The sequence below is a fragment of the Pleurodeles waltl genome, chromosome 10, assembly GCF_031143425.1.
Source record: "Pleurodeles waltl isolate 20211129_DDA chromosome 10, aPleWal1.hap1.20221129, whole genome shotgun sequence".
Lineage (NCBI taxonomy): Eukaryota > Metazoa > Chordata > Amphibia > Caudata > Salamandridae > Pleurodeles > Pleurodeles waltl.
This window is the reverse complement of record NC_090449.1, coordinates 949,591,953-949,606,721: the sequence shown is the minus strand read 5'-3', so window position 1 is coordinate 949,606,721 and position 14,769 is coordinate 949,591,953.

Here is a 14,769-nt window from a genome sequence, read left to right as displayed (position 1 = left end):
CCTTCTAGTTAATAAGTTGATTGTGAGTAATAGAGCTGGTCAGATGAAAGAGAGGCCAGGTCAACTAAAAGCAATAAAGAATAAGGGAGGGCAGGACTCCACCCCCCTGAGCAGGGTTCAGAAGTGTGCCAATGATTTTACTATGGTTCCTAATCCCCAATATAAATCAATACATTTTTCAAGCTGGTGGAGGTATATTGCCCGCTGAGATTAAGCCTGCTCCTGGGGAATTTAGTAATTGTGCTAGGTTCCTTGAGGTAGAGGAGTCAATACAGGAGGTTGTGTAACAGGGCTCACTAAAAGATTCAGCTGGTGTGGTGGAACCGGTGGCCATAAGTAAGACTGTAAAGCCTATTAAAATGGTTTCATGGAATGTTGCTGGTCTGAAGAGCAAGCTGGTCTGCCCAGATTGGGAAGTCTTTAAAGACCAGTTTGACATTTGCGTATTACAAGAAACTTTGATAATGCAGGAGCTTCAGGGACCTGGATATGCAGTTTATTGTAAAGTGGCAGTTGAGGGTCAGCAAGAAAGGCCATCTGAGGGACTTTCAACATGGGTTGCAACCCACCTGGGATGTAGGGTTAAACCAGTGGTGGTACATTCTGATGACATACTCTGCCACCTACTTACCTTCTCTCCCAGTATAGAACTCTACGTGATTAATGTTTACTGGTAGAGCAGTTAGATATACTCGTATCTTCTCTACCAGAGAGTGCCTATAAGGTGGTGGCTGGCAACCTAAATTGTCAATTTGAGCCCTTGGATGTAGAGCAAGATGAAATGATGGGCATGGAAGATAGGAGCTGGGCCACTCCTGGATTAACCATGCCCCCATCAAAAAATGGACCCCATTGGCTCTGCAATTGAACGTGCTTACTTTAAATTTTGCTTTCTGCGCATGCAATGGACGCACCAAGGCTGATACCCAGGGGGCTCACACATTTAGCTGGGTGGGCCAGATCTCACTGATAGATTATACTTTGGCTGATGTAAGGTTATGGCCCTGTATAGTAGATATGTAGGTCCTCCCTAGACACAATAGTAAACATAATGTTATTCCCCTAGAGTTAATGCTTCCAAATGAAAAGGCCACGTTGTTCAACGTGATCCAATAGATGGTTGACTCACTCTGGCACTAAACAAATGGAGAATTAAATGGAATGAGATGGAGCAAACCCACGTTCTATTAATGTACTTTAAAGATCTGTAGGAGCAACCTTGATGAGTTGAGTAAGGTTACCAGAATTGAGGATGACCCTGGGCAAAAGTGCCAGATATTCATCAGAAGCTGACTGGAACACTTACAGATATGTTTGTTGCAGAGGTCTGACCTAAGGCTAGGAGAAAAAACACCCAGTCTTGGTTTGGTAGTCAGTGATGAGTAGATTAGGTATCTCTTTTAAAGGCCTTAAAATCTAAGGATGGTAGTTTGATTCATTCTGCCAGATCCGAATATAAAAGTATTGTCAATTGTGACAAAGAGAGTGAGAGCAAGCTAAGTGGGAGTCTGTGTATGATGCAATTAAGAATAAGAATTTCAAAGTATTCTGGAGCATGGTAGCGACCATGCACCCTGATTCCAGCTCCAGTATTGAGAACAATATATCAGCTGACATGGAATGACCCTTTCGATCTCTATATGGTGAGGGAAAGGGGCAGGGAGAAGTTAGGGGCTGAGATATTGTATTAGCTGGGCCTTGTGGGGAGTTCACAATCCTTTTACTCTAGAGGAAATTGTGAGGGCTAATCAATTTGATTGCCCCAGGGAAGGCCCCCGGGATTGATAACATTCCAGGGGACCTTTTTCCCTCAGCCCCTGAAGTTTGGGGCCCATGTTAAGATGTTGTGTTCAATGCCATTATGGAGGGAATGCCAATTCCCCATATATGGCCTCTCTATGAAAAAGGTTCTCCCTTGTTACCTAACAACTATAGGCCTATTATCCTGATAGTTGTCTTGCAGAAAATATTTTTGACAATGATACTTGAGAGGTTACAGGACTGGATGGACGATTTGAAAGTCTTTAGCCCCTTCCAAGCAGGTTTTCGCAAAGTGTACTTTGACTATTGACCAAATTATTTGGCTATAACTCCTTTATTGGAAATCTGTGGTTCTAGAGGGTGGTAGTCTGTATTTGATTTTTGTTGACTTAGACCCTGCATTTGACTTGGTTCCTAGGGACACTCTCTGGTGGGTTCTGGTCAATATAGGGATTTGCCCATAGCTGTGTTACATCTTGCAAAGACTCCATGAGGGGAACTTTGCACAGGTACGTTGTGATAAACTTGGAGAACTCTCTGACCCCTTTCCAGTTACAAAAGGGGTCCAGCAGGGTTGTGTGCTGGAACCTACGTTATTTACTTTGTACGTCAATGGTTTGGTCAATTTTTTGACCAACATAAAACGGATGCCCCAAGGCTGGCGTCTGTTAAGGTGCCACCATTGATGTTTGCCGATGACACTCTTGTACTCTTGAAGTCCCCTATGGGAATCCAAAGGGTATTGGACAGGTTCAATATTTTCTGTATGGAGAGCGGCGTAGAATTAAATGGAGTAAAACTAAATACATGATGCACAACCTTCAAGGACTACGCGCCCTGATCCCCCCTTGAATGGGGCCCACTAGAGAGGGTTACAACCTTTGAGAACTTAGGGATCACGCTTAGCGAATGCATGGATTGGCTTTCCCACATGGAGAGGCAAAGACTGAGGTTGGATTGGTTTGTGGGTGGGCTCACAAAGGTATACAGGGGATCTTTTTCAAGCCAGTTAGTCCCACCCTAGATATCTATAAAATACAAGCAGTGGGAGCAGCCATGTATGGGGCCGAGTTATGGGGACATAAGCTGCTGGCAAGGTTCATGTATATTGAGAATAGCTTTATGAGACAATTGCTGATCCCTCCTGCCAGTACCCCCTTGATGCCCCTCCAAATGGATTTGAAAATGAGGACTATACTAGAGAATATTGGTCTTAGGCCCCCACACTTTTGATGGAGAATCTGGGCTACACCAGAGCTGATTTCTTATAGATGTGCTCTAGGGGAGGTCTTAGGGATATCTGGACAGGTAGATTATCCTGGCTGAGGTACATTAAGGAAGATTTGAAAAGCTTGGGTAAACTGAGCCTGTGGGATAACCCAGCAGAGGCCTGTCAGACCATCTCTAGAATCAAACTCACTAAATGTTAAAGGGATCGTATGTTATTTAATGTACTAAAGGATTCCTCTTTAGGTGACCTGACTATATGATTTTTAGGTTTTAAGAACTTTTATAATTTGGAATGTTGCCTTGATGAAATCAAGCCAGTCCTTCCCAGGAAGCTATATTTACAGTTCAGGTGCGGTAACCTCCCCATCCGCTCCTTTACAAACAAGTGGTCAAATGGGGGACAGACCTTGGACAAGGTGTGCCCTTCTTGTGGCCAAGCGGATGAAACAGAGGTTCATGTCCTCTTTTTCTGTACTATTTATATGAAGCCCAGATCAGTCTGGATAGTTTCAGGATGTTGAAACATTGGCTCTACACGCGGTGTTGAACTATTAAGAATTTTGAAGGTGGACACTCAACAGCCTATTGTTTTTGCGGTCTCTAGGGGCCGTATTTATACTCTGGTTGCGCCGAATTTGCGTCGTTTTTTTCGACGCAAATTCGACGCTAAACTAACGCCAACTAACGCCATATTTATACTATGGCGTTAGACGCTTCGGGCGCCAAAGTGCCCGGAGTGGGCGTCATTTTTTAGCGTGAACCCCTTCCTTGCGTTAATGATATGCAAGGGAGGCGTTCCCGTCTTAAAAAATGACTCCCAGGCCTTTACGTGGTATTTATACTCCCGGGCAAAAATGACGCCCGGGAGTGGGCGTGGCCAAAAACGGCGCTTTTGCGCCGCTTTTTAACGCCTGGGTCAGGCATGGCGTTAAGGGACAAGTGGGCTCAAAATGAGCCCAGAGGTGCCCTCCCCTGCCCCCAGGAACCCCCCCTGCCACCCTTGCCCACCCCAGGAGGACACCCAAGGACGGAGGGACCCATCCCATGTACATTAAGGTAAGTCCAGGTAAGTTTTTTTTTTTTTTTTTTTTTTGTGGCATAGGGGGGCCTGATTTGTGCCCCCCTACATGCCACTATGCCCAATGACCATGCCCAGGGGACAGAAGTCCCCTGGGCATGGCCATTGGGCAAGGGGGCATGACTCCTATCTTTACAATGATAGGAGTCATGTTGATGGGGGATGGGCGTCGAAAAAAAATGGCGCAAGTCGGGTTACGACGATTTTTTCGACGTAACCTGACTTGCCCCATTTTAAGACGCCCATACGCCATTTTCCCCCTACGCCGGCGCTGTCTGGTGTACGTGTTTTTTTTCCACGCACACCAGGCAGCGCCGGTCTGATTGCGCCGTCTAACGCCATTCCATAAATACGGCGCCCGCATGGCGCTTCAGAATGGCGTTAGACGGCGCAAAATTTTTTGACGCTAAACTGCGTTAGCGCAGTTTAGCGTCAAAAAGTATAAATATGGGCCTAGATACTTATTTAGGATCTGGTGCTTAAGGAAACGGGTGATGGGAGGATTTGTGCTTGGTACCTTCTTTGTTCACAATGAGCACAAACGCCTGCCCCCTCTAAATTCTGCTGATTTAATTTGGTTGTTGGCTTTCCTAAAAGTCTTAGTCTAAAAATTGGATTTGGTTTTGCACTTTAGTAAGCATTCGTATGCAGGGCTTCAAGCACATTTTATAAAGGATTTCCGTTAGTCGCTGTGGAAAATTATGTCTAGACATTTATCTAGGAGCTGGTACTAAAGGAAATAGGTTATAAGCCAGTCCTTTTTTAGCTGTCCAACATGTACATGGCAGTTTGAAAAAAATTTAATTTTTTTTTTTTTACTTTAATGTTTTGAAATAATTGTTAGTTTAACATTATTTGTTTTCAGGGATTGTTTTAAAATTTTGATCCGGTTTTATGAATGTATATCAGCCCGAATTATGAAAGTGCATATATGTTTCTATATTTTTACTACTCTTGTCAACTTATGGCTGTGAGTGCCACAATAAAGTTATAGTATCGTATCATAATTATCTTATTTAAAGTTTTGGTTTTTGGATTTGGTTGGGTAGTTGTAGGAAAGTACCATCTTGCTTGGCATGTTACCCCCATATTTCACTGTATATATGTTGTTTTAGTGTATGTGTCACTGGGACCCTGCCAGCCAGGGCCCCAGTGCTCATAAGTGTGCCCTGTATGTGTTCCCTGTGTGATGACTAACTGTCTCACTGAGGCTCTGCTAACCAGAACCTCAGTGGTTATGCTCTCTCTGCTTTCCAAATTGTCACTAACAGGCTAGTGACCAATTTCACCAATTCACATTGGCATTCTGGAACACCCTTATAATTCCCTAGTATATGGTACTGAGGTACCCAGGGTATTGGGGTTCTAGGAGATCCCTATGGCCTGCAGCATTTCTTTTGCCACCCATAGGGAGATCTGACAATTCTTACACAGGCCTGCCAGTGCAGCCAGAGTGAAATAACGTCCACATTATTTCACAGCCATTTACCACTGCACTTAAGTAACTTATAAGTCACCTATATGTCTAACCTTCACCTGGTGAAGGTTGGGTGCAAAGTTACTTAGTGTGAGGGCACCCTGGCACTGGCCAAGGTGCCCCCACATCGTTCAGGGCAAATTCCCCGGACTTTGTGAGTGCGGGGACACCATTACACGCGTGCACTGTACATAGGTCTCTACCAATGTACAGCGTCACAATGGTAACTCCGAACATGGCCATGTAATATGTCTAGGATCATGGAATTGTCACCCCAATGCCATTCTGGCATTGGGGGGGGACAATTCCATGATCCCCCGGGTCTCTAGCACAGAACCCGGGTACTGCCAAACTGCCTTTCCCGGGGTTTCACTGCAGCTGCTGCTGCTGCCAACCCCTCAGACAGGTTTCTGCCCTCCTGGGGTCCAGCCAGGCCTGGCCCAGGAAGGCAGAACAAAGGACTACCTCAGAGAGAGGGTGTTACACCCTCTCCCTTTGGAAATAGGTGTCAGGGCTGGGGAGGAGTAGCCTCCCCCAGCCTCTGGAAATGCTTTGATGGGCACAGATGGTGCCCATCTCTGCATAAGCCAGTCTACACCGGTTCAGGGATCCCCCAGCCCTGCTCTGGTGCGAAACTGGACAAAGGAAAGGGGAGTGACCACTCCCCTGACCTGCACCTCCCAGGGGAGGTGCCCAGAGCTCCTCCAGCGTGCCCCAGACCTCTGTCATCTTGGATTCAGAGGTGTGCTGGCACACTGGACTGCTCTGAGTGGCCAGGGCCAGCAGGTGATGTTAGAGACTCCTTCTGATAGGCTCTTACCTTTCTTACTAGCCTATCCTCTTTCCTAAGTAGCCAAACCTCCTTTTCTGGCTATTTAGGGTCTCTGCTTTGGGGAATTCTTCAGATACCGAATGCAAGAGCTCATCAGAGTTCCTCTGCATCTCCCTCTTCACCTTCTGCCAAAGGATCGACCGCTGACTGCTCAAGACGCCTGCAAAACCGCAACAAAGTAGCAAAGACGACTACTACAACCTTGTATCGCTTCATCCTGCTGGCTTTCTCGACTGTTTCCTGGTGGTGCATGCTCTGGGGGTAGCTTGCCTCCTTTCTGCACCAGGAGCTCTGAAGAAATCTCCTGTGGGTCGACGGAATCTTCCCCCTGCAACCGCAGGCAACAAAAGACTGCATCAGCGGTCCTCTGGGTCCCCTCTCAGCACAACAAGTGTGGTCCCTGGAACTCAGCAACTCTGTCCAAGTGACTCCCACAGTCCAGTGACTCTTCAGTCTAAGTTTGGTGGAGGTAAGTCCTTGCCTCCCCACGGTAGACTGCATTGCTGGGTACCGCGTGATTTGCAGCTGCTCCGGCTCCTGTGCACTCTTCCAGGATTTCCTTCATGCACAGCCAAGCCTGGTTCCCCGACACTCTAACCTGCAGTGCACAATCTTCTGAGTTGTCCTCTGGCGTCGTGGGACTCCCTTTTCTGACTTCGGGTGGACTCCGGTTCACTCCTCTTCTAAGTGCCTGTTCCGGTACTTTTGCGGGTGCTGTCTGCTTCTGTGAGGGCTCCCTGACTTGCTGGGCGCCCCCTCTGTCTCCTCATCCAAGTGGCGACATCCTGGTCCGTCCTGAGCCACAGCAGCATCCAAAAACCCTAACCACAACCCTTGCAGCTAGCAAGGCTTGTTTGTGGTCTTTCTGCGTGGGAACACCTCTGCAAGCTTCTTCATGATGTGGGACATCCATCCTCCAAAGGGGAAGTTCCTAGTCCTCTTCGTTCTTGCAGAACAGCAAGCTTCTTCCAACAGGTGGCAGCTTCTTTGCATCCTCAGCTGGTATTTCCTGGGCATCTGCCCACTCTCAACACTGTCGCGACTCTTGGACTTGGTCCCCTTGTCTTACAGGTACTCAGGTCCGGAAATCCACTGTTGTTGCATTGCTGGTGTTTGTTTTCCTTGCAGAATCCCCCTACCACGACTTCTGTGCTCTCTGAAGGTTGTAGGTGCACTTTACACCTACCTTACAGGGTCTTGGGGTGGGCTATTTTTCTAACCCTCACAGTTTTCTTACAGTCCCAGCGACCCTCTACAAGCTCACATAGGTTTAGGTTCCATTTGTGTTCCGCATTCCACTTTTGGAGTATATGGTTTGTGTTGCCCTAGACCTATGTGCTCCTATTGCAATCTATTGTAACTTTACACTGCTTGCATTACTTCCTTTTGCTATTACTGCATAATTTTGGTATTGTGTACATATATCTTGTGTATATTTGGTATCCTCGTACTGAGGGTACTCACTGAGATACTTTTGGCATATTGTCATAAAAATAAAGTACCTTTATTTTTAGTATATCTGTGTATTGTGTTTTCTTATGATATTGTGCATATGACACCAGTGGTATAGTAGGAGCTTTGCATGTCTCATAGTTCAGCCTAAGCTGCTCTGCTATAGCTACCTTCTATCAGCCTAAGCTGCTAGAAACACCTCTTCTACACTAATAAGGGATAACTGGACCTGGTACAGAGTGTAAGTACCCCTTGGTACCCACTACAAGCCAGGCCAGCCTCCTACATTGGTTGTGCAGCGGTGGGATAAGTACTTGCAACTGCTTACCACTTTGTCATTGTGTACTTTTCATAAGAGAATAATATACAAAACAAGTTCAGTGTGTGTACACCTAACCAAAAGGTTTTGCTTTTCTTCTCTTACACTATCTGCTAAGTGCTGAAAAGTACTTCCAAAACTTTCTAAAAGTTTCAAAAAGTTGAAAAAGTTTTTTTCCTGTTCTTTAAAAAGTCCTGAAACTTTTTCTCTCTTTTATCTGTCTCTAAACCTTCTTCTATCATGTCTGGTGTAGGAACTCCTCTTATGTTAGTCAATACAACATATGACAATCTTAACTTTAAGAGCCTAAGGAGTCTCTGCATTGATAGAGGTTTAGTGGTAGGAAAGAACCCTTCTAGAGAATTTCTATCTAACATGCTCATTGAGAATGATAAGGCCCAGGGTGGGCCTCCATCACAAAGGTTAGTAGATAGCTCACACTCTGACCCAGGGGAGACCCTTGTGGGAGGGGTACAGGGTTCTCTTCCAAACCTGCCCCCCTCCCCCAGACCTCATAGCAATGCTGGTAGTAATAGAAGCTCCCATCATAGTAGGGAGGGTTTTATTCCTGAAGGCCAGGTTGTTAGAGTGTCAGTTGTTAGGGACAGGTCTCCCTCTGCTCATTCCAATATTTCTTCTGTGTCAAAACATTCCCAACCCACCCACCCTGATGACAAAATGTTAGAAAGGGAACTAAATACGTTGAGAGTGGAAGAGACCAGGCTGAAGCTTAAACAGCAACAGCTGCCTCTAGACAGGGAATCCCTAGACTTAGAGAAGGAGAGACAGAGGTTGGGGTTTGGACCCCATGGTGGCAGCAGCAGTACTCCTGATAGCAATCCTGTGAGAGACCATGATTCCAGGAATCTGCACAAGATAGTTCCCCCTTACAAGGAGGGAGATGACATTAACAAGTGGTTTGCTGCACTTGAGAGGGCCTGTATGGTACAGGGGGTCCCTCAAAGGCAGTGGGCTGCTATTCTATGGCTATCTTTCAATGGAAAAGGTAGGGATAGGCTCCTTACTGTTAGAGGAAGTGATGCCAATAATTTTGCAGTTTTGAAGGATGCACTCTTGGGTGGATTTGGCTTAACCACTGAGCAATACAGGATTAAGTTCAGAGAAACCAGAAAAGAGTCCTCACAAGAATAGGGAGACTTTGTTGACTATTCAGTAAAGGCCTTGGAGGGGTGGTTACATGGCAGTAAAGTTTCTGACTATGAAAGCCTGTACAATCTAATCCTGAGAGAGCATATTCTGAATAACTGTGTGTCTGATTTGTTACACCAATATCTAATGGACTCAGATCTGACCTCTCCCCAAGAATTGGGAAAGAAGGCAGACAAATGGGTCAGAACAAGAGTGAACAGAAAAGTTCATACAGGGGGTGACAAGGATGGCAAGAAGAAGGATGGTAAGTCTTCAGACAAGGGTGGGGACAAAAGTAAACATACTGAGTCTTCATCAGGTCCACAAAAACACTCTGGTGGGGGTGGTGGGTCCAAATCCTCTTCTAATCAAGTAAAAAAGCCTTGGTGCTATTTATGTAAAGTAAAAGGCCATTGGACAACTGATGCCAGTTGTCCAAAGAAAAGCACCAAACCTCCCACTGCCACAACCTCTACTGCAACCTCTAGTGCCTCTAGTAATAGCAGTGGTTGTGGGAGCAAACCTACTAATAGCCAATCCAAGGGAGTAGCTGGGCTCACTTTTGGTAATTTAGTTGGGGTTGGTCTTGTTAGGGAGACCACAGAGGCTGTGCTAGTCTCTGAAGGTGCCATTGATTTGGCCACCTTGGTTGCTTGTCCCCTTAATATGGATAAGTACAAGCGACTTCCCCTAATAAATGGTGTTGAGGTTCAGGCCTACAGGGACACAGGTGCCAGTGTTACCATGGTAATAGAGAAACTGGTACACCCTGAACAACACCTACTTGGTCACCAGGACCAAGTGACAGACGCTCATAACAACACTCTTAGCCACCCCATGGCTGTTGTGAATCTCAACTGGGGGGGGGGGTTACTGGTCCAAGGAAAGTTGTGGTTGGTTCAGATTTACCTGTAGACTGTCTACTAGGAAATTATTTAGAGACATCAGCTTGGGCAGAAGTGGAGTTGGAGGCTCATGCAGCAATGCTGGGCATTCCTGGGCATATTTTTGCTTTGACAAGGGCTCAGGCCAAAAAGCAAAAAGGACAGGGTGACTTGGATCCTGGAACAATGGACCAAGTGCTCCCTAAAGCTAGGGTTAGTAAGGGTAAATCCCTACCCACTATCCTTCCCTCTACAGATGATTCTACTTCTGAGGAAGAAGAATTTCCTCCCTGTGCAGAACCTTCACCAGATGAGCTGGCAGCAGACACTGCTGAGCTTTTGGGTGGAGGGGGGCCTGCCAGGGAAGAGCTGAGTGTGGCACAGCAGCACTGTCCCACATTAGAGGGTCTCAGGCAGCAAGCTGTCAAACAGCAAAATGGGGATGTCAGTGACTCACATAGAGTTTACTGGGAGGACAAACTGTTGCACACAGAGGCAAGGGATCCAAAACCTGGAGCAGCCAGGAGATTGGTCACCCCCCTGCAGTACAGAGAGTTCCTCCTAACTCTGGCACATGACATTCCTTTGGCTGGACATTTGGGTCAGATTAAAACATGAGAAAGGCTTGTCCCCCTGTTTCACTGGCCTAGGATGTCAGAGGACACAAAAGACTTTTGTAAATCTTGCGTGACCTGCCAAGCCAGTGGCAAGACTGGTGGCACCCTAAAGGCTCCCCTTATTCCACTGCCTGTGGTTGGGGTTCCCTTTGAAAGGGTAGGGGTTGACATAGTTGGGCCCCTTGACCCTCCTACTGCTTCAGGCAATAGGTTTATCTTGGTGGTAGTGGACCATGCCACAAGATATCCTGAAGCAATTCCTCTAAGGACCACTACAGCACCTGCAGTGGCAAAAGCCCTCCTGGGAATCTTTTCCAGGGTGGGTTTCCCAAAAGAGGTTGTCTCAGACAGGGGTAGCAACTTTATGTCTGCATACTTGAAGGCCATGTGGAAGGAATGTGGTGTAACATACAAATTCACCACACCTTATCATCCACAAACAAATGGACTGGTAGAGAGGTTTAATGAAACTCTCAAAGGTATGATAATGGGACTCCCTGAAAAACTCAGGAGGAGATGGGATGACCTGTTACCTTTCCTCCTTTTTACTTACTGGGAGGTACCCCAAAAAGGAGTGGGCTTCAGCCCCTTTGAACTCCTCTTTGGGCACCCTGTAAGAGGTCCCCTAACACTTGTAAAGGAGGGTTGGGAACAACCTTTAAAAGCTCCTAAGCAAGACATAGTGGACTATGTACTCGGCCTAAGATCCAGAATGGCTGAGTACATGAAAAAGGCCAGTAAAAACCTTCAGGCCAGCCAAGAGCTCCAAAAGCAATGGCATGACCAGAAGGCTGTTCTGATTCAGTACCAACCAGGACAGAAGGTGTGGGTATTGGAGCCTGTGGCCCCAGGATCACTCCAAGACAAATGGAATGGACCCCATCTCATTGTTGAAAAGAAGGGAGAGGTCACCTACTTGGTTGACCTGGGCACTGCCAGGAGTCCCCTTAGGGTGCTCCATGTCAATCGCCTAAAACCCTACTATGACAGGGCTGATCTCACCCTGCTCATGGCAACAGATGAAGGACAGGAAGAAGAGAGTGACCCTCTCCCTGATCTCTTCTCTTCCACAGAACAGGATGCTCTAGTGGAAGGTGTAGTTTTGGCAGACTACCTTACTGCTGAGCAGAAAGACAACTGCATAAACCTCCTAGGTCAGTTTTCTGAACTCTTTTCAACTGTGCCAGGCAACACATCTTGGTGTGAACACACAATTGATACTGGAGTCAGCTTGCCTGTCAAAAGTAAAATCTATAGGCAGCCTGACCATGTCAGGGACTGCATAAAACAAGAAGTTCAGAAAATGCTTGAACTAGGAGTGGTGGAACATTCTGAAAGCCCATGGGCCTCCCCTGTGGTGCTTGTACCAAAGCCTCACTCCAAAGATGGAAAAAGGGAGGTGAGGTTCTGTGTAGATTACAGAGGTCTCAACCAGGTAACAAAAACTGATGCTCACCCTATACCCAGGGCAGATGAGCTCATAGATACACTGGCATCTGCCAAGTATCTAAGCACCTTTGATTTGACTGAAGGGTATTGGCAGATCAAGTTATCAGAAGAGGCTAAAGCAAAAACTGCATTTTCGAATATTGGAGGGCACTACCAATTCACAGTAATGCCCTTTGGTTTGAAAAATGCACCTGCCACTTTTCAGAGGTTGGTGAATACAGTCCTGCAAGGGTTGGAAGCTTTTAGTGCAGCATATCTGGACGATATAGCTGTCTTTAACTCCACCTGGGATGATCACCTGGTCCACCTGTGGAAAGTTTTGGAGGCCCTGCAAAAGGCAGGCCTCACTATCAAGGCTTCAAAGTGCCAGATAGGAAGGGGAAAGTGGTTTATCTGGGACACCTGGTAGGTGGAGAACAGATTGCACCACTTCAGGGGAAAATCCAAACTATCATAGATTGGGTTCCCCCTACAACACAGACCCAGGTGAGAGCCTTCCTAGGCCTCACTGGGTATTACAGGAGATTCATTAAGAATTATGGCTCCATTGCAGCCCCACTTAATGATCTCACTTCGAAGAAGATGCCTAAAATGGTATTGTGGACAGCTAGCTGTCAGAAAGCTTTTGAGGAGCTGAAACAGGCCATGTGCACTGCACCTGTCCTAAAAAGCCCAATAAATTCATTGTTCAAACTGATGCATCTGAATTAGGGGTAGGGGCAGTCTTATCACAACTCAATTCTGAGGGCCAGGATCAACCTGTTGCTTTTATCAGCAGGAGGTTGACCCCTAGAGAAAAGCGTTGGTCTGCCATAGAGAGGGAGGCCTTTGCTGTGGTCTTGGCACTGAAGAAGTTGGGGCCATACCTGTTTGGCACTCACTTCATTGTTCAGACAGACAACAAACCTCTACTTTGGCTAAAACAAAAAAAAGGTGAAAACCCTAAATTGTTGAGGTGGTCCATATCTCTACAGGTAATGGACTATAGAGTGGAACATAGACCTGGGAGTACCCACTCCAATGCAGATGGACTCTCCAGATATTTCCACTTAGACAATGAAGACTCATCAGGTCATGGCTAGTCTTATTGTCCTTCGTTTGGGGGGGGGGGGGGTGTAGGAAAGTACCATCTTGCTTGGCATGTTACCCCCATATTTCACTGTATATATGTTGTTTTAGTGTATGTGTCACTGGGACCCTGCCAGCCAGGGCCCCAGTGCTCATAAGTGTGCCCTGTATGTGTTCCCTGTGTGATGACTGACTGTCTCACTGAGGCTCTGCTAACCAGAACCTCAGTGGTTATGCTCTCTTTGCTTTCCAAATTGTCACTAACAGGCTAGTGACCAATTTCACCAATTCACATTGGCATTCTGGAACACCCTTATAATTCCCTAGTATATGGTACTGAGTTACCCAGAGTATTGGGGTTCCAGGAGATCCCTATGGGCTGCAGCATTTCTTTTGCCACCCAAAGGGAGATCTGACAATTCTTACACAGGCCTGCCAGTGCAGCCTGAGTGAAATAACGTCCACATTATTTCACAGCCATTTACCACTGCACTTAAGTAACTTATAAGTCACCTATATGTCTAACCTTCACCTGGTGAAGGTTGGGTGCAAAGTTGCTTAGTGTGAGGGCACCCTGGCACTAGCCAAGGTGCCCCCACATCGTTCAGGGTGCAAATTCCCCAGACTTTGTGAGTGCGGGGACACCATTACACGCGTGCACTGTACATAGGTCTCTACCTATGTACAGCGTCACAATGGTAACTCCAAACATGGCCATGTAATATGTCTAGGATCATGGAATTGTCACCCCAATGTCATTCTGGCATTGGGGGGACAATTCCATGATCCCCCGGGTCTCTAGCACAGAACCCGGGTACTGCCAAACTGCCTTTCCCGGGGTTTCACTGCAGCTGCTGCTGCTGCCAACCCCTCAGATAGGTTTCTGCCCTCCTGGGGTCCAGCCAGGCCTGGCCCAGGAAGGCAGAACAAAGGACTACCTCAGAGAGAGGGTGTTACACCCTCTCCCTTTGGAAATAGGTGTCAGGGCTGGGGAGGAGTAGCCTCCCCCAGCCTCTGGAAATGCTTTGATGGGCACAGATGGTGCCCATCTCTGCATAAGCCAGTCTACACCGGTTCAGGGATCCCCCAGCCCTGCTCTGGTGCGAAACTGGACAAAGGAAAGGGGAGTGACCACTCCCCTGACCTGCACCTCCCAGGGGAGGTGCCCAGAGCTCCTCCAGCGTGTCCCAGACCTCTGCCATCTTGGATTCAGAGGTGTGCTGGCACACTGGACTGCTCTGAGTGGCCATGGCCAGCAGGTGATGTCAGATACTCCTTCTGATAGGCTCTTACCTTTCTTACTAGCCTATCCTCCTTCCTAAGTAGCCAAACCTCCTTTTCTGGCTATTTAGGGTCTCTGCTTTGGGGAATTCTTCAGATACCGAATGCAAGAGCTCATCAGAGTTCCTCTGCATCTCCCTCTTCACCTTCTGCCAAAGGATCGACCGCTGAC